Below are 21,757 nucleotides of genomic sequence, written 5' to 3'. Positions count from 1 at the left end.
TGTTTGATTCACATTCCAGATGTTCAGCAGGTCTGCCCCATCATGATGGAACTGCAATTATGATGAGTTTTGGCAAACTGACGGACATGGTTGAGCACCTATACAAGCTCTTTGAGAATCGCGGTCCCAATACCACTTATGAGTTTGTCCCAGTTACTTTTCTCAGTGACGACGCTGATGATGCCCCTCCTACACACATGGGCATTGTAAATATTTCTTCAAGATTAACAGAATCAAACCAGTGTGTCAAAAACCAAAAGTGCTGTTTTGATGAGCGAGAGCCAAATGATATGCTCAATCAAGTGCCCAATGTATTGCAAGTAAGTCAAACACCAATCTCAGATGTGTCAAAAATGACAAAAGCAAGGCGACGCAAAGGAAGTCGGAGGACCAAAAGCAACACCAGAAGTACAACAACAAGAAGTACATCAGAAAAAGAAAAATATTCTACCTGTCCTGCATTTAAGTTAAAAAAACTACAGGCCATGAAACAAGCGTATGTTAAAAAGCAAACATGGAAGAAACAATACATCAGCAACAGATACAAAACTGATCCTCACTTTCGGAGCAGACAAATGAAATATGTAACACAAAGATACGGTACGGATCCTGACTTCAGAAGTAAACAAATGAAGTACGTGACACAGAGATACGGTACGGATCCTGACTTCAGAAGTAAACAAATGAAGTACGTGACACAGAGATACAGTACGGATCCTGACTTCAGAAGTAAACAAAAAACATTTATGAAGAAGTATATGAAAGACAAATCTTACAATGAAACACGTTTTAGGCTCCACTATATTAAACAATATGCTGCCAAAAAGAAACTCAGTCAGTCCAAGACTGCACTTGTTACTAATCAAATGCTGCAGTGTGCTTTCAGAATAAGGAGGAAATATAGAACACTGGCAGGCTCCCGCCAGGAAACCCCACAGCCCCTGATCAGCAATGAAATGCAAGCTGCAATAGTTAAATTCCAAGAGAAGATTCAATGTGGACCCACACATGTCTGCACGGTGTGTCATAGAGCTCTTTTCCCCAGTCAAGTTAAGCATTGTAACAGAGGCACATACTCCAAAAATCTTCAGCTGGTGGCTGAATGTCTAACAGGTACATATGTTCACATTTGTGTTCCTGCTTGTTCAGCTCCATGTTCTGTACGGAGAGAGAGGATGCAGGAATGGATCTGCTACACATGTGACAGCCACCTAAGACGAGGAAGGATGCCACCGATTGCCGCTGCAAATAATTTGCACCTAGCACCCATTCCCTCAGAGCTGTTTGAATTAAATGTGCTCGAAAGGCAATTGATTGCAAAGATTATTCCTTTTGCCAAGATTGTTGCATTACCCAAAGGACAGCAAAGAGCAGTGCATGGAGCCGTTGTGTGTGTACCTTCTGAGATGGAAACGACTGTAAATACTCTTCCAAGGGCTAGCAATGAAGCTGAGCTTTTAAAAGTCAAGCTTAAGAGGAATATTAAATACAAAGGTCACCAACACTTCTACACAGTAGACATGAAAAATGTGCTAGCAGGACTAGCTAAACTTAAAGAGGCCCATCCAGATTACACAGATGTTGAGATATGTGAGAATGCCACGTTTGACATTGTTGAAGATGATCAGCTAGGTAACGAGCCAGACAAGGATGATGAGACAGATGCAGCTGTGGAACAGCAGCCCAGCCACGTGGGGGAAGAACATCAGGCACTTCGCCCTGGTCTGATACTAGATACCTGCATGCAGCCTCCTGACATAGCACAGGAAGTTCTGTCATATGGGGCTGGAGTGTTCAGCATAGCTCCGGCCCAAAGAAACAAACCCGTGGGCTTCTTTAGTGTTCCAAGGCTTGAAGCCAAGGCCTTTCCTGTGCAGTTCCCGACTGGCAATAATACGTTTGATCAAGACAGGAAAGTTCGGTTGTCCCTGAGTATGTATTTCAATGTAAGGCTTTTCTCTGTAGATACCAGATTTGCCAAAGACCAGAGTTACCTTTTCTTCTGCCAGTTTGTAACAGAAACGCACATGGCCACCAGCAGCATGTCAATTCAGACGCGCAAAGGCCAAACAAAGACCAGAGATGGACGCAACATTTCCAACAAAATGTTGCAAGACAAGGAAGAGGTTGAAAGACTGATACAACATAGAGAGGCCACTCGATTCATGCGTCCCCTAAGAGGCACTCCAGCTTACTGGGAGAAATGCCTTCGTGACCTTCATGCAATGGTGAGGCAGCTAGGCAGACCCACGTTTTTTGTAACCTTTTCTGCTGCCGAAATGAGATGGCCGGAAGTCGTTAAGGTCATCAAAGCTCAACAGGGAGAAGAGGTAGAATTTTCTGAGCTCGACTGGAACGCCAAATGCGACATTCTCCGGAGCAACCCAGTCACAGTCATGCGCATGTTTGAGAAAAGAGTGGACGCGCTCATAACTAACCTCATCCTGTCTCCTGCCCAGCCCATCGGCCCAGTGGAAGATTACTTTTATCGAGTGGAATTTCAAGCACGAGGAAGTCCACATATTCATATGTTGGTATGGGTGAAAGATGCACCTGACGCTGCAAAAGATGGAGATGATGAAGTTGTCAAGTTCATCGATCGCTACATATCCTGCCAGCTACCAGATAAAAACAGAGACCCCGAGCTTCACAAAATTGTGACTGAGGTTCAGATGCACAGCAAGAAGCATTCCAAATCATGCAAGAAAGGACATGTAGAATGCAGATTTGGATTCCCCAAACTACCCATGGAGAGCACTAGAATCACCACCCCAGCTGAAATTGACTCTAGTGATGAGGATACAGAGAAGGGGAATAAAAGTGAAGATAAAGCCTGTGGGAAAAAACCTAAAACATCAAAGTGGAAAATTCTGTCAAAAAGACAAAGGCAGGCTAAGCAGAAGCTGAAACCAGTGAGAGATTTACTCATGGATGAAAAAGTATCGTTCAAAGATTTATCTGAGCTGCTCACAGTTTGTAAGATGACCAAGGAAGAATACAGCTCTTATGTTGACGCTCTCACTTCTGGAATGGTTGTTATGATGAAGCGTGATCCCAAAGACTGCTGGGTGAATGGATTCAACGCTGATCTGCTCCGAGTATGGAACGCTAACATGGACATTCAGTACGTGCTTGATGAGTACAGCTGCATCGAGTACATGATGTCTTATTTAACCAAGCCTGAGCATGAAATGACAGAGATCCTTAACTCCGTCATTGAAGTCGTCAAGAAATCAAACGTCGACCAAAAAGATGAGATGAAAATCATCTTGCAGGCTTATTCAAAGCACAGAGAGGTCAGTGCTCAAGAGTCCGTAGCCCGCACATGCAGCTTACCGCTAAAAAAGTGCTCACGCAGTGTTATTTTCATCCAGACGGATGAGGATGGTGTGAAAATGAGCCTTCCGATGAGCAAATTAATGAACATGCGCCTGGATGAAGAAAATGTTTGGATGTCGGGTTTGACAGAAAAATACATCAACAGACCTACAACATTGGAATTTGAATATATGTGTCTGGCTGAATTTGTGTCAGCGTACAGGGTCCTCTACGGACACCAAGTTGAAGGACCAAATGCTGTTCCCCTCTTAAACAATGCGGGGTACATCCAGAAGAGGACTGTGGGCAAACCAGCTATTGTAAGATTTGCCCGTTTCTCTCAAACTAAACAACCAGAAAAGTTTTACAGACGGATCTTGAAATTATACTTCCCGCACAGAACAGACGACGACCTTAAAAACGCAGACTATCCAACATACAGAGAATTCTATTATGATGGACTCTCAAAACAAATGAAACAGTATGTTGACTTCAACAAGAAGCGGTATGAAGGACATGGAAAAAAAATAGATAAGGTAATGGAAGAACTCCAGAAGAAAGGGCCAGTTGTAAATGCGTGGAACACTTATGCGGCCGAGGTTGAAGTAGACCGTCTGGAATGTCTCGCTGAACGAGAACCGATTCAGCAAAATGAAGAAGACACAGACCCAGTTCCAGATTACCAGATCCATCAAGACCACAGAGAAGCTATGCCCATAATCGAAGCCCCAAAATTGAGCCCTGATCTTATAAAAGCAATGTACAGAAGTCTCAATGAGACCCAGGCATCTGTGTTCTATGCAGTTCGTGAATGGTGCCTGCGACGTGTCTGGGGTCGTAATCCGGATCCCTTCTTCTATTTTGTTACTGGAGGAGCTGGCTGTGGGAAATCACACGTCATCAAGTGTGTTTATCAGGAAGCGACCAAGATCCTGCGCCAACTTCCCAGGTTTCGTGATGTTGGTGACATGTCCCAGCCCACGGTGCTCCTCACAGCCTTCACTGGTACTGCAGCTTACAACATTTCAGGAAAGACTTTGCACTCCATCCTGAGGTTGCCTAAGAATTTAAAGCCACCATACACAGGGCTTGGAAACACATTGGATGAAGTGAGAGCAGTACTTGGGAATGCAGAAATCTTAATTATTGATGAAATATCCATGGTCTCCAAAGAACTATTTGCTTATGTTCACTGGAGATTTCAACAAATAAAAGGAAACTCAAAGCCATTTGGAGGATTGTCTGTCCTGGCTGTAGGAGATTTCTACCAGCTGCCACCACTTGGCAGGGCAAAACCTCTTTGTGTCTATGAGGAAGGTGTTCTTGATGTCTGGAAAGACAATTTCCAACTGGTCAGCCTAACAGAGATCATGCGACAGAAAGACGATAAAGCTTTTGCAGAACTCCTGAACAGAATTAGAATCAAAAGGAAGGCTGATTTGCTCAGTGTCAACGACAAAGCCCTGCTGACACAGGCCGTCATTGAACCTAAAGATTCTCCAACAGATGTCCTGCATATTTTTGCCACAAACAAACAGGTAGAACAGCACAATACCACGGTTGTTGCCTCCCTAAACTCAGAGGTTGTTGATGTTTGGGCACAGGATATCAAAAAGGATACCAAAACAGGAAAAAGTTTGATCCTGCCCCATTGCATCAATGGCAAAAAACAAGACTTGCCTGACAGGATTCAAGCTGCTCTTGGCGTTCGAGTCATGCTCATAAGGAACCTGGACGTTGAAGATGGCTTGGTCAATGGAACCTTCGGAACGATCGCAGACATTATAACAAACAGCAAAGATGGTAAGACAACTGTAAAGCTCATTGGACTTAAATTAGATAATCCCACAGCAGGAAGTAAGATGAAAGTTCAAGGAAAGCCAGAAAACTTAGTATACATTGACAGATTTGAGGAACGTACAAGTCTAAAGGGAGTGGTTCGGATGCAGTTTCCCATGAAGTTGGCCTTTGGATGTACGGCCCACAAAGTGCAAGGGATGACCATGAAGTCTGCCACCGTTTGTCTGAAGCGGATCTTTGAGCCAGGGATGGCGTACGTTGCCCTCAGTCGTACAACCTCCCTAGAAGGACTGAAAATCATCGATTTTGATGAAAATAAGATCTATGCTGATGAAAACATCAGGGCAGCCATAGAGACCATGACTCAAGCCTCATTCCTTAACACAAGACCACTGTTGCACTTTGCCAAGTCAGAACATCCAGATACAAAAATAACAATTGTCCACCACAACGTTGAAGGTCTTCTCTGTCATGTCGAGGACATGAAACGTCATCACGAACTTCAGCTCGCAGATGTTTTATGCCTTACAGAGACTCATTTGTTTGGATCCTCTGTTTCCCCAAAATGCCAGTTAGAAGGATACAAATTGTTCTCACGCAACAGAGAAGTGTCCTACAGCAACAGAGTGGACATGGCTACCAAAGATGGGGGTGGAGTCGCAACCTATTGCCGGAGTATTCTCCAATCCAAAGAACGGCGATACTTTCAAAGCGTGACTGATCTTGAGTTCACGGTTGTCAGAATTGAGACACCGATCAGTGTTGTCTGTGCCACGGTTTACAGGCCACCAAGTTATGACCTTGGCACATTTCTAAAAAACATGCAAAGCCTCTTGGATGCCCTACATGCAATGAATATTCAGCCCATTGTTGTATGTGGGGACTTCAACGAGGACCTGCTTTCTACAGGAAAAAAATCCATCAAGGACTTGTTCGAAACGAGAGGCTTTACCCAACTCATCTCACAACCAACCACAGAAAAGCAGACACTGATTGATCACATTTACATATCACGACCAGAATCTTGTCTTCAATCAGGTGTACTACAGACTTATTACAGTTACCACAGTCCTGTATTTTGCATTTTGATGTCATGAGCACAGTGCTATTCCTATTGTGACGGTCCAGCCTGTTTTACTATGTCTTGTTTTCATTCTGGAAGTAAAGGATTGGCTAGTGTTAGAGTTTTAGTTTAGTGACCACTGGAGCTTTGTCAGTCCCTGCTGTAGGTAGTGATAGCATTTAGTTCTGTTTTTATTTTAGTTTGTTTTTTTAGTTTGTTGTGTTTGGTGCATCGGACGCGGGTAGACCGCATTTTGCGGTTGAGCTGCATGTGGGTGCACTGAAGACTAGGTTAGAATGTAGATAGTTAGGTAGTAACAAAGCGGGAAAGCTCCAGTTTTCACTTGTCCAGTTGTATTTTGCGTTGTGTCCTCCGTGAAGTTATAACGCTACAACAGCGGGATTTTTTGGTGTAGTTGATCACTCAGCTACTTTGTTTACATTAGGAAATTGATGTGCTTAAGGACTTTTTTGCTTCTCATTCAGTGAAATTGTTCTATCAGTTACATATGGACCAGTTGTTTGAGGTGGTAGAGCACTATGGTTTTGGAGTGGATATTCCTATATAAGTTGCAACAGAGGAGCATATCAAAGCAGCAGAAGAAAAAGAAAAGCACAAAGCTAAGTCCTTCTACCATTTTCTCATTGTCCTGATAAATCATTTTTGATATAGACATTGTTAGTGATGGTTTACTTGCTGTAAATACTAACTTTTTTCATGTTTCATTCCGATCCAGGCTGCAACACATGCATGTACAGCACCAATGCAAGGCAACACAGGAAAAAAAGAACAAAGCTAAGTTCTTTTCCTACTTCTCACGTTTTCCCTTTGTCTTGATGATCCACTCATTTTCAATGTTAGAAGTTAATAATGTATGTCTTTTCTGTCCTATCCAACTTCCAACAGACGACCACATCAAAGCAGCAGAAGACAAAGAAAAGCACAAAGCTAAGTCCTTCTACCATTTTCTCATTGTCCTGATAAATCATTTTTGATATAGACATTGTTAGTGATGGTTTACTTCCTGTAAATACTAACTTTTTTTATGTTTTATTCCGATCCAGGCTGCAACACATACATGTACAGCACCAATGCAAGGCAACACAGGAAAAAAAGAACAAAGATAAGTCCTTTTCCTACTTCTCACATTTTCCCTTTGTCTTGATGATCCACTCATTCTCAATGTTAGAAGTTAATAATGTATGTCTTTTCTGTCCTATCCAACTTCCAACAGACGACCACATCAAAGCAGCAGAAGACAAAGAAAAGCACAAAGCTAAGTCCTTCTATCATTTTCTCATTCTCCTGATAAATCATTTTTCATATAGACATTGTTAGTGATGGTTTACTTCCTGTAAATACTAACTTTTTTATGTTTTATTCCGATCCAGGCTGCAACACATGCAATTACAGCACCAATGCAAGGCACGTCCCTCAAAAAGAACAAAGCTAAGTCCTTTTCCTACTTCTCACATTTTCCCTTTGTCTTGATGATCCACTAATTTTCAATTTTAGAAGTTAATAATGTATGTCTTTTCTGTCCAGAATTCCAATGGATCGAAGAGATTTCCTCCTGTAGCAAATCCCTGCAAAGCATACTGGATGCAGCCAATAAGATCATCGGTGCCCCACTGCCTTCCCTCAAGGACACATTCCAGACCAGCCTCAACCGTAGAGCCATCAGCATTGCCAACAACTCTTCTCAACCGTTACAATACCTCTTCAGCCTCTTCCCCTCAGGGAAAACATGCCAGACCCTCTACGCCCGCTCCACAAGACTGTCCAACAGCTTCATCCACCAAGCTGTCAGGATGCTGAACTCTTTCCACTACCACCACCCCTTGCCCCCTGCCCCTGGACAATAACTAGTCACTACCTACCAAGTAACTACCTGCCTTTTTGCACTCCAAAGCTGCTCTACAATTCACTTCCTCACTTTACATCACTGTTACTGTTTTTTTTATGCTGTTTCTGCACTACTGACTGTAAATTGTACTGTATACTGTATAGAGGTTTACTTATTTTAGTTTTATCATATCTTACATCTTGTTTATACTTTTTTTATATTGTATGACAAAGACGAGACAGGAACAGGATTTTGATTCCCTTGTATGTTATAAACATAGGAAATTCACAATAAAGCCTATTTGATTTGGTTTTGATTTTATTTGAAAAGCAGCAACTAAAAGCACCATTTGAAGGGGCTGTAAATATGTAAAATGTAAAATTAACCTGATCAGTGTTAACCTTAGTTTTGTCTTAAGTTTTGCAATCCTCTGATATCCCTTGAGTCAAGCTGACCAAAAACATATTTGGGATTTTAAAAACAACAAAAATTTTTACTTCATAACATATATTATATTTATCTCAGTGTCAAAGAATATAGATAACATATATATGGTTAATGTTTGCAATCAATCTCTACCTGATCATATTTAACAATGGAAGTGTGATTTATTATTATTCATTGGGTTAAAATTTATGTTAAAAATCTACTGTACTCAAGACTTCAGTGTTGTAGATCATGCTTATCTTAGAAAAGATGAAGACAATGTTTTCTTTACCATGTATTATTTTAAATGCAAACTTGTTATTATTGTTATTGTTGTTATTATAATCAAATGAAATAAATATGATCAATTGAGACATGGTCAATACAGCTGTGGTGGTGATGACTGTCTAGAAAACATATCAACAGATTTTAGCAGTGTGTGTACCACCTATATACGTTTTGCAGTATGTTTCTATGATTATCACAAGAACTAAGACAAGGCCATTGAGTTCCAGTTGGGAAAAATGTACCATATTTCTTCTTGTGAAAATCTTAAATGGATCAACCTCACCCAAACACCATACCAAGACTAAAACCATAGAGTGTCATCTCCTAAAGCCACAGCTTTTTCCGATATTACTGTGTGTACAATAAAATGTCAGAATAATACTTGGAAATGATTGTGAAATGTTCACCACTACAAAAAAAAACTTTCACACCAATTTAAACACTTTATAAGGAACACCAGCACAGACCAGCCACTTTATTAGTAGCACAGGCTCTTCCTCGGTCAGCAGAATAGGCCCATCTCAAAATTTCTTCAGGAATTTTCGTTTCTAGTTATGGGCCTATTCATGTAATGAAAGGCCCATATTGTTCTTCACCTAGTAAACTACATTTTGCCAATTTGCGCTGAGCCCGTGAAAGGCACGGAGCTCATTTTGGTGCCAAATCGTAGGGCCTGCTTAGCTGGACGGATTGACATATCTTTTGTCTCTGTACTCCTTACGGATTGCGTGCAATCGCCTCTCAAACACGAAAAAAAAACTTTATTATTATTATTCTTCCGTGATTTTCGGCAATTAATGCGGGTCGTACCGTAGCATGCAGCCAGGTAATCTATATATCAAAAGTGAGTCCTTCATGGTGTGAGGTGTGCTATTACTTTTCTGCGCAGAATATGTTACCATGGTGACGTTATTCATGTTAAAACACACTAAAAATCCCATAGGAATGCATTGAATGCTAACTTTTACCTAGCATTAGCCTATACCTAACTAACCATGTCAATAGTAGTAAGGATCGTCTTATTTCATGGCAGTGAATGGCCCATTGACTTCAATGCATTTCAGTCAAAGTTGTCCCACTCGGCTAGCGTTCATACCACAGCAACAAGACTCGGTATTCAACCTTAGGCCTCATCACCCAACACCCCAAGTCCAACATCTTGACCCGCACTCATTTTTCATCCCTCGTTCTCTCCCATTGACTTCAATGCATTTCAGTCAAAGTTTTCCTACTCGGCCAGCGTTCATACCACAGCAACAAGACTCGATATTCAACCTTAGGCCTCATCACCCAACAACCCAAGACCACCATCCTGACCCGCACTCGTCTTTCATCCCTCGTTCTCTCCCATTGACTTCAATGCATTTCAGTCTAAGTTGTCCCACTCGGACAGCGTTCATACCACAGCAACAACACTCGGTATTCAACCTTAGGCCTCATCACCCAACACCCCAAGTCCAACATCTTGCCCCGCACTCGTCTTTCATCCCTCGTTCTCTCCCATTGACTTCAATGTATTTCAGTCAAAGTTGTCCCACTCGGCCAGCGTTCATACCACAGCAACAAGACTCAGTATTCAATCTTAGGCCTCATCACCCAACACCCCAAGTGTACCATCTTGACCCGCACTCGCCTTTCATCCCTCGTTCTCTCCCATTGACTTCAATGTATTTCAATCAAAGTTTTGCCACTTGGCCAGTGTTAATGCCACAGCAACAAGACTTGGTATTACACCTCAGACCTCACCATCAAACACATAGCAACTGCCTAGCAACCACCTAGCAACACCTTAGCAACTACCTACAATTTCATAGCAACACCTTAGCAACCATCTAGCTATGCCTAGCAACCAGCTACTGAGCCCATAGCAACACCTTCTGACAACATAGCAACCACCTAGCAACACCTTAGCAACCACCTAGAATTGCATAGCAACACCATAGCAACCATCTAGCTATGCCTAGCAACCAGCTACTGAGACCATAGCAACTCCATCTGACATCATAGCAACCCACTTGCAGCACCTAGCAACCACCTAGCAACACCTTAGCAACCACCAATAATTCCATAGCAACACCATAGCAACCATCTAGCTATGCCTGGCAACCAGCTACTGAGCCCATAGCAACACCTTCTGACAACATAGCAACCACCTAGCAACACCTTAGCAACCACCTATAATTCCATAGCAACACCATAGCAACCATCTAGGTATGCCTAGCAACCAGCTACTTAGACCTTAGCAACACCTTCTGAGGCCATAGCAACCACCTTTCAGCAGCTAGTAACCACCTAGCAACACCATAGCAACCACCAAAAAATGCATAGCAACACCATACCAACCATTTAGCTATGCCTAGCAACCAGCTGCTGAGACCATAGCAAGGCCTTCTGATGCCATTGCAAACACCTTGCAGCACCTAGCAACCACCATGCAACACCATAGCAACCATATAGCAACGCCTAGCAACCAGCTACCAACACCCTTGCAATGCCTAATAACAACATTGCAACCACCTAGCAATGCCTAGCGGCACTACAGCAACCGCCTGGCAGCACCATAGCACCAAACTAGCAACATCATAGCAATCACCTAGCAGTGCACAGACCAGCCACTTTATTAGTAGCACAGGCTCTTCCTCGGTCAGCAGAATAGGCCCATCTCAAAATTTCTTCAGGAATTTTCGTTTCTAGTTATGGGCCTATTCATGTAATGAAAGGCCCATATTGTTCTTCACCTAGTAAACTACATTTTGCCAATTTGCGCTGAGCCCGTGAAAGGCACGGAGCTCACTTTGGTGCCAAATCGTAGGGCTTACTTAGCTGCACGGATTGACATATCGTTTGTCTCCGTACTGCTTACGGATTGCGTGCAATTGCCTCTCAAAGTCAAAAAAAAAACTTTATTATTATTTATTTATTATGGGCCTATTCATGTAATGAAAGGCCCATATTGTTCTTCACCTAGTAAACTACATTTTGCCAATTTGCGCTGAGCCCGTGAAAGGCACGGAGCTCACTTTGGTGCCAAATCGTAGGGCTTACTTAGCTGCACGGATTGACATATCGTTTGTCTCCGTACTGCTTACGGATTGCGTGCAATTGCCTCTCAAAGTCGAAAAAAAAACTTTATTATTATTATGGGCCTATTCATGTAATGAAAGGCCCATATTGTTCTTCACCTAGTAAATTACATTTTGCCAATTTGCGCTGAGCCTGTGAAAGGCATGGAGCTCACGTTGGGGCCAAATCGTAGGGCTTACCTTGCCGGACGGATTGACATATCGTTTGTCTCCGTACTGCTTACGGATTGCGTGCAATTCCCTCTCAAAGTGGAAAAAAAACTTTATTATTTATTATGGGCCTATTCATGTAATGAAAGGCCCATATTGTTCTTCACCTAGTAAACTACATTTTGCCAATTTGCGCTGAGCCCGTGAAAGGCACGGAGCTCACTTTGGTGCCAAATCGTAGGGCTTACTTAGCTGCACGGATTGACATATCGTTTGTCTCCGTACTGCTTACGGATTGCGTGCAATTGCCTCTCAAAGTCAAAAAAAAAACTTTATTATTATTTATTATGGGCCTATTCATGTAATGAAAGGCCCATATTGTTCTTCACCTAGTAAATTACATTTTGCCAATTTGCGCTGAGCCTGTGAAAGGCATGGAGCTCACGTTGGGGCCAAATCGTAGGGCTTACCTTGCCGGACGGATTGACATATCGTTTGTCTCCGTACTGCTTACGGATTGCGTGCAATTCCCTCTCAAAGTGGAAAAAAAACTTTATTATTTATTATGGGCCTATTCATGTAATGAAAGGCCCATATTGTTCTTCACCTAGTAAACTACATTTTGCCAATTTGCGCTGAGCCTGTGAAAGGCACGGAGCTCACTTTGGTGCCAAATCGTAGAGCTTGGTTAGCCGGACGGATTGACATATCGATTGTCTCCGTAATCCTTACGGATTGCGTGCAATTCCCTCTCAAAGTCGAAAAAAAAACTTTATTATTATTTATTTATTTATTATTCTTCCGTAGATTTTCGGCAATTAATGCGGGTCGTACCGTAACATGCAGCCAGGCAAGCTATATGTCAAAAGTGAGTCCTTGGTTGTGTGAGGTGTGCTATTACTTTTCTGCGCAGAATATGTTACCATGGCGACGTTATTCACGTTAAAACACACTAAAAATCCCATAGGAATGCATTAAATGCTAACTTTTACCTAGCATTAGCCAAGTGAATAGTAGTAAGGCGCATCTTTTTTCATGGGAGTGAATGGCCCATTGGCTTCAATGCATTTCAGTCAAACTTGTCCCACTCGGCCAGCGTTCATACCACAGCAACAAGACTCGGTATTCAACCTTAGGCCTCATCACCCAACACCGCAAGTCCAACATCTTGACCCGCACTCGTCTTTCATCCCTCGTTCTCTCCCATTGACTTCAATGCATTTCAGTCAAAGTTGTCCCATTCGGCCAGCATTCATACCACAGCAACAAGACTCGGTATTCAACCTCAGGCCTCATCACCCAACACCTTCAGACCACCATCCTGACCCGCACTCGTCTTTCATCCCTCGTTCTCTCACATTGACTTCAATGCATTTCAGTCAAAGTTCTCCTACTCGGCCAGTGTTCACGCCACAGCAATAACACTCGGTATTAAACTTTAGGCCTCATCACCAAACACCTTAAGACCCCCATCCTGACCCGCACTCGTCCTTCATCCCTCGTTCTCTCACATTGACTTCAATGCATTTCTGTCAAAGTTTCATTATTTGGCCAATACTTCTGCCACAGCAACAAGACTAAATAATTAAATCAATAAGTAAAAGCACCAGCTCTTCCTCGGTCAGCAAAATAGGCCCATCTCAAAATTTCTTCAGGAATTTTCGTTTCTAGTTATGGGCCTATTCATGTAATGAAAGGCCCATATTGTTCTTCACCTAGTAAACTACATTTTGCCAATTTGCGCTGAGCCCGTGAAAGGCACGGAGCTCACTTTGGTGCCAAATCGTAGGGCTTACTTAGCTGCACGGATTGACATATCGTTTGTCTCCGTACTGCTTACGGATTGCGTGCAATTGCCTCTCAAAGTCGAAAAAAAAACTTTATTATTATTATTATGGGCCTATTCATGTAATGAAAGGCCCATATTGTTCTTCACCTAGTAAACTACATTTTGCCAATTTGCGCTGAGCCCGTGAAAGGCACGGAGCTCACTTTGGTGCCAAATCGTAGGGCTTACTTAGCTGCACGGATTGACATATCGATTGTCTCCGTACTTCTTACGGATTGCGTGCAATTGCCTCTCAAAGTCGAAAAAAAACTTTATTATTTATTATTATTCTTCCGTGATTTTCGGCAATTAATGCGGGTCGTACCGTAGCGTGCAGCCAGGTAATCTATATATCAAAAGTGAGTCCTTCATGGTGTGAGGTGTGCTATTACTTTTCTGCGCAGAATACGTTACCATGGCGACGTTATTCACGTTAAAACACACTAAAAATCCCATAGGAATGCATTGAATGCTAACTTTTACCTAGCATTAGCCATGTGAATAGTAGTAAGGCGCATCTTTTTTCATGGGAGTGAATGGCCCATTGGCTTCAATGCATTTCAGTCAAAGTTGTCCCACTCGGCCAGCATTCATACCAGAGCAACAAGACTTGGTATTCAACCTTAGGCCTCATCACCCAACACCCCAAGTCCAACATCTTGACCCGCACTCGTCTTTCATCCCTCGTTCTCTCCCATTGACTTCAATGCATTTCAGTCAAAGTTGTCCCACTCGGCCAGCGTTCATACCACAGCAACAAGACTCGGTATTCAAGCTCAGGCCTCATCACCCAACACCACAAGTCCACCATCTTGACCCGCACTCGTCTTTCATCCCTCTTTCTCTCCCATTGACTTCAATGCATTTCAGTCAAAGTTGTCCCACTCGGCCAGCATTCATACCACAGCAACAAGACTCGGTATTCAACCTTAGGCCTCATCACCCAACGCCTTAAGACCACCATCTTGACCCACACTCATCTTTCATCCCTCGTTCTCTCCCATTGACTTCAATGCATTTCAGTCAAAGTTTTGCTATTCGGCCACCGTTCATGCCTCAGCAAGAAGACTTAATATTCAACCTCAAGACTCATCACCCATCAACTAGCAACACCTTAGCAACCACCTAGCGATGCCTAGCAACACCATAGCAACCACCGAAAATTGCATAGCAACGCCATAGCAACCACCTAGCTATGCCTAGCAACCACCTAGCAACCAGCTACTGAGACCATAGCAACGTCTTCCGACACCATAGCAACCACCTAGCAACACCATAGCAACCACAGAAAATTGCATAGCAACACCTTAGCAACCACCTAGCTATGCCTAGCAACCACCTAGCAACCAGCTACTGAGACCATAGCAACGCCTTCCGACACCATAGCAACCACCTAGCAACACCTTAGCAACCACCTAAAATTGCATAGCAACACCATAGCAACCACCTAGCTATGCCTAGCAACCACCTAGCAACCAGCTACTGAGACCATAGCAACGCCTTCCGACACCATAGCAACCACCTAGCAACACCTTAGCAACCACCTAAAATTGCATAGCAACACCATAGCAACCATCTAGCTATGCCTAGCAACCAGCTACTGAGACCATAGCAACAACTTCTGACAACATAGCAACCACTTAGCAACACCTTAGCAACCATCTATAATTGCATAGCAACACCATAGCAACCATCTAGATATGCCTAGCAACCAGCTACTGAGACCATAGCAACGCCTTCTGACATCATAGCAACCCACTTGCAGCACCTAGCAACCACCTAGCAACACCTTAGCATCCACCTATAATTGCATAGCAACACCATAGCAACCATCTAGCTATGCCTAGCAACCAGCTACTGAGACCATAGCAACGCCATCTGACATCATAGCAACCCGCTTGCAGCACCTAGCAACCACCTAGCAACACCTTAGCAACCACCTAAAATTGCATAGCAACACCATAGCAACCATCTAGCTATGCCTAGCAACCAGCTACTGAGACCATAGCAATGCCTTATGACACCATAGCAACCACCTAGCAACAGCTAGCAACCACCTAGCAACACCATAGCTACCACCAAAAAATGCATAGCAACACCATAGCAACCATTTAGATATGCCTAGCGACCAGCTACTGAGACCATTGCAACACCTTCTGATGCCATAGCAAACACCTTGCAGCACCTAGCAACCACCATGCAACACCATAGCAACCACCTATAATTGCATAGCAACAACATAGCAACCACGTAGCAATGCCTAGCAACCAGCTACCAACACACTTGCAATGCCTAATAACAACATTGCAACCACCTAGCAATGCCTAGCGGCACTTCGGTAACCACCTAGCAGCACCGTAGCAACTAATTTGCAAATCTTAGCAATCACCTAGCAGTACACAGACGAGCCATTTTAATAGTAGCACAGGCTCTTCCACAGTCAGCGGAATAGGCCCATCTCAAAATTTCTTCAGGAATTTTCGTTTCTAGTTATTATGGGCCTATTCATGTAATGAAAGGCCCATATTACTCTTCACCTAGTAAATTACATTTTGCCAATTTGCGCTGAGCCCGTGAAAGGCACGGAGCTCACTTTGGTGCCAAATCGTAGGGCTTACTTAGCTGCACGGATTGACATATCGTTTGTCTCCGTACTGCTTACGGATTGCGTGCAATTGCCTCTCAAAGTCGAAAAAAAAACTTTATTATTATTTATTTATTATTATTATTATTCTTCCGTGATTTTCGGCAATTAATGCGGGTCGTACCGTAGCGTGCAGCCAGGCAATCTATATATCAAAAGTGAGTCCTTCATGGTGTGAGGTGTGCTATTACTTTTCTGCGCAGAATATGTTACCATGGCGACGTTATTCACGTTAAAACACACTTAAAATCCCATAGGAATGCACTGAATGCTAACTTTGACCTAGCATTAGCCATGTGAATAGTAGTAAGGCGCATCTTTTTTCATGGGAGTGAATGGCCCATTGACTTCAATGCATTTCAGTCAAAGTTGTCCCACTCGGCCAGCGTTCATACCAGAGCAACAAGACTCGGTATTCAACCTTAGGCCTCATCAACCAACACCGCAAGTCCAACATCTTGACCCGCACTCGTCTTTCATCCCTCGTTCCCTCCCATTGACTTCAATGCATTTCAGTCAAAGTTTTCCCATTCGTCCAGCGTTCATACCACTGCAACAAGACTTCATATTCACCCTTAGGCCTCATCACCCAACGCCCCAAGTCCACCATCTTGACCCGCACTCGTCTTTCATCCCTCGTTCTCTCCCATTGACTTCAATGCATTTCAGTCAAAGTTTTCCTATTCGGCCAGCGTTCATACCACTGCAACAAGACTAGGTATTCAACCTCAGGCCTCATCACCCAACACCCCAACACCACCATCTTGACCCGCACTCGTCTTTCATCCCTCGTTCCCTCCCATTGACTTCAATGCATTTCAGTCAAAGTTTTCCCATTCGTCCAGCGTTCATACCACTGCAACAAGACTTCATATTCACCCTTAGGCCTCATCACCCAACGCCCCAAGTCCACCATCTTGACCCGCACTCGTCTTTCATCCCTCGTTCCCTCCCATTGACTTCAATGCATTTCAGTCAAAGTTTTCCCACTGGGCCAGCATTCATACCACAGCAACAAGACTCGGTATTCAACCTCAGGCCTCATCACCCAACATCCCAAGTCCACCATGTTGACCCGCACTCGTCTTTCATCCCTCGTTCTATCCCATTGACTTCAATGCATTTCAGTCAAAGTTGTCCCACTGGGCCAGCGTTCATACCACAGCAACAACACTCGGTATTCAACCTTAGGCCTCATCACACAACACCTTAAGACCACCATCCTGACCCGTACTCGTCTTTCATCCGTCGTTCTCTCCTATTGACATCAATGCATTTCTGTCAAAGTTTCCCTATTTGTCCACTGCTCCTCTCACTGCTACAAGACTAAATAATTAAATCAATAAGTAATGGCACCTGCTCTTCCTCGGTCAGCAGAATAGGCCCATCTCAAAATTTCTTCAGGAATTTTTTATTATTATTATTCTTCCGTGATTTTCGGCAATTAATGCGGGTCGTGCCGTAGCGTGCAGCCAGGCAAGCTATATATCAAAAGTGAGTCCTTCATGGTGTGAGGTGTGCTATTACTTTTCTGCGCAGAATATGTTACCATGGCGACGTTATTCACGTTAAAACACACTTAAAATCCCATAGGAATGCATTGAATGCTAACTTTTACCTAGCATTAGCCTGACTAACCATGTGAATAGTAGTAAGGCGCATCTTTTTTCATGGGAGTGAATGGCCCATTCACTTCAATGCATTTCAGTCAAAGTTTTCCCACTCGGCCAGCGTTCATACCACAGCAGCATGACTTGGTATTTAACCTCAGGCCTCATCACCCAACATCTTAAGACCAAGGACTTGACCCGCACTCGTCTTTCATCCCTCGTTCTCTCCCATTAGTTTCAATGCATTTCAGTCAACGTTGTCCCACTCGGCCAGTGTTCATACCACAGCAACAAGACTCGGTATTTAACCTTAGGCCTCATCCCCCAACGCCCCAAGTCCCCCATCTTGACCCGCACTCGTCTTTCATCCCTCGTTCTCTCCCATTGACTTCAATGCATTTCAGTCAAAGTTTTCCCACTGGGCCAACGTTTATGCCACAGCAACAAGACTCGGTATTAAACCTTAGGCCTCATCACCCAACACCACAAGTCCAACATCTTGACCCGCACTCGTCTTTCATCCCTCGTTCTTTCCCATTGACTTCAATGCATTTCAGTCAAAGTTTTCCCACTGGGCCAGCGTTCATACCACAGCAACAAGACTCGGTATTCAACCTTAGGCCTCATCACCCAACACCCCAAGTCCACCATCTTGACCCGCACTCGTCATTCATCCCTCGTTCTCTCCCATTGACTTCAATGCATTTCAATCAAAGTTTTGCCACTTGGCCAGTGTTAATGCCACAGCAACAAGACTTGGTATTAAACCTCAGGCCTCATCACCAAACACATAGCAACTGCCTAGCAACCACCTAGCAACACCTTAGCAACTACCTACAATTTCATAGCAAAACCTTAGCAACCATCTAGCTATGCCTAGCAACCAGCTACTGAGCCCATAGCAACACCTTCTGACAACATAGCAACCACCTAGCAACACCTTAGCAACCACCTAGAATTGCATAGCAACACCATAGCAACCATCTAGCTATGCCTAGCAACCAGCTACTGAGACCATAGCAACGACTTCTGACATCATAGCAACCCACTTGCAGCACCTAGCATCCACCTAGCAACACCTTAGCAACCACCTAGAATTGCATAGCAACACCATAGCAACCATCTAGCTATGCCTAGCAACCAGCTACTGAGACCATAGCAACGACTTCTGACATCATAGCAACCCACTTGCAGCACCTTGCATCCACCTAGCAACACCTTAGCAACCACCTAGAATTGCATAGCAACACCATAGCAACCATCTAGCTATGGCTAGCAACCAGCTACTGAGACCATAGCAACGCCTTCTGACATCATAGCAACCCACTTGCAGCACCTAGCAACCACCTAGCAACACCTTAGCAACCACCTAGAATTGCATAGCAACACCATAGCAACCATCTAGCTATGCCTAGCAACCAGCTACTGAGACCATAGCAATGCCTTATGACACCATAGCAACCACCTTGCAACAGCTAGCAACCACCTAGGAACACCATAGCAACCACCAAAAAATGCATAGCAACACCATAGCAACCATTTAGTTATGCCTAGCGACCAGCTACTGAGACCTTAGCAACGCCTTCTGATGCCATAGCAAACACCTTGCAGCACCTAGCAACCACCATGAAACACCATAGCAACCACCTATAATTGCATAGCAACAACATAGCAACCACGTAGCAATGCCTAGCAAACAGCTACCAACACACTTGCAATGCCTAATAACAACATTGCAACCACCTAGCAATGCCTAGCGGCACTTCAGTAACCACCTAGCAGCACCGTAGCAACTAACTTGCAAATCTTAGCAATCACCTAGCAGTACACAGACCACCCATTTTATTTATTATGGGCCTATTCATGTAATGAAAGGCCCATATTGTTCTTCACCTAGTAAACTACATTTTGCCAATTTGCGCTGAGCCCGTGAAAGGCACGGAGCTCATTTTGGTGCCAAATCGTAGGGCTTACTTAGCTGCACGGATTGACATATCGATTGTCTCCGTACTTCTTACGGATTGCGTGCAATTGCCTCTCAAAGTCGAAAAAAAAACTTTATTATTATTATGGGCCTATTCATGTAATGAAAGGCCCATATTACTCTTCACCTAGTAAATTACATTTTGCCAATTTGTGCTGAGCCCGTGAAAGGCACGGAGCTCACTTTGGTGCCAAATCGTAGGGCTTGCTTAGCTGGAGGGATTGACATATCGTTTGTCTCCGTACTCCTTACGGATTGCGTGCAATCGCCTCTCAAAGTCGAAAAAAAACTTTATTATTATGGGCCTATTCATGTAATGAAAGGCCCATATTGTTCTTCACCTAGTAAACTACATTTTGCCAATTTGCGCTGAGCCCGTGAAAGGCACGGAGCTCACTTTGGTGCCAAATCGTAGGGCTTACTTAGCTGCACGGATTGACATATCGTTTGTCTCCGTACTGCTTACGGATTGCGTGCAATTGCCTCTCAAAGTCGAAAAAAAAACTTTATTATTATTATGGGCCTATTCATGTAATGAAAGGCCCATATTGTTCTTCACCTAGTAAACTACATTTTGCCAATTTGCGCTGAGCCCGTGAAAGGCATGGAGCTCACGTTGGGGCCAAATCGTAGGGCTTACCTTGCCGGACGGATTGACATATCGTTTGTCTCCGTACTGCTTACGGATTGCGTGCAATTCCCTCTCAAAGTGGAAAAAAAACTTTATTATTTATTATTTATTATTATTATTCTTCCGTGATTTTCGGCAATTAATGCGGGTCGTACCGTAGCGTGCAGCCAGGCAAGCTATATATCAAAAGTGAGTCCTTCATGGTGTGAGGTGTGCTATTACTTTTCTGCGCAGAATATGTTACCATGGCGACGTTATTCAGGTTAAAACAAACTTAAAATCCCATAGGAATGCATTGAATGCTAACTTTTACCTAGCATTAGCCTGACTAACCATGTGAATAGTAGTAAGGCGCATCTTTTTTCATGGGAGTGAATGGCCCATTGACTTCAATGCATTCCAGTCAAAGTTGTCCCACTCGGCCAGCGTTCATACCACAGCAACAAGACTTGGTATTCAACCTTAGGCCTCATCACCCAACACCCCAAGTCCAACATCTTGACCCGCACTCGTCTTTCATCCCTCGTTCTCTCCCATTGACTTCAATACATTTTAGTCAAAGTTTTCCTACTCGGCCAGTGCTCATACCACAGCAACAAGACTAGGAATTCAACCTTAGGCCTCATCACCAAACACCTCAAGACCACCATCTTCACCCGCACTCGTCTTTCATCCCTCGTTCTCTCCCATTGACTTCAATGCATTTCAGTCAAAGTTTTCCCACTGGGCCAACGTTTATGCCACAGCAACAAGATTCGGTATTCAACCTTAGGCCTCATCACCCAACACCACAAGTCCAACATCTTGACCCACACTCGTCTTTCATCCCTCGTTCTTTCCCATTGACTTCAATGCATTTCAGTCAAAGTTGTCCCTCTCGGCCAGCGTTCATACCACAGCAACAAGACTCGGTATTCAACCTTAGGCCTCATCACCCAACACCCCAAGTCCATCATCTTGACCCGCACTCGTCTTTCATCCCTCGTTCTCTCCCATTGACTTCAATGCATTTCAATCAAAGTTTTGCCACTTGGCCAGTGTTAATGCCACAGCAACAAGACTTGGTATTAAACCTCAGGCCTCATC

The sequence above is a fragment of the Paramormyrops kingsleyae genome, chromosome 1 (genome assembly GCF_048594095.1).
Source record: "Paramormyrops kingsleyae isolate MSU_618 chromosome 1, PKINGS_0.4, whole genome shotgun sequence".
Lineage (NCBI taxonomy): Eukaryota > Metazoa > Chordata > Actinopteri > Osteoglossiformes > Mormyridae > Paramormyrops > Paramormyrops kingsleyae.
This window is presented reverse-complemented; position numbering follows the sequence as displayed.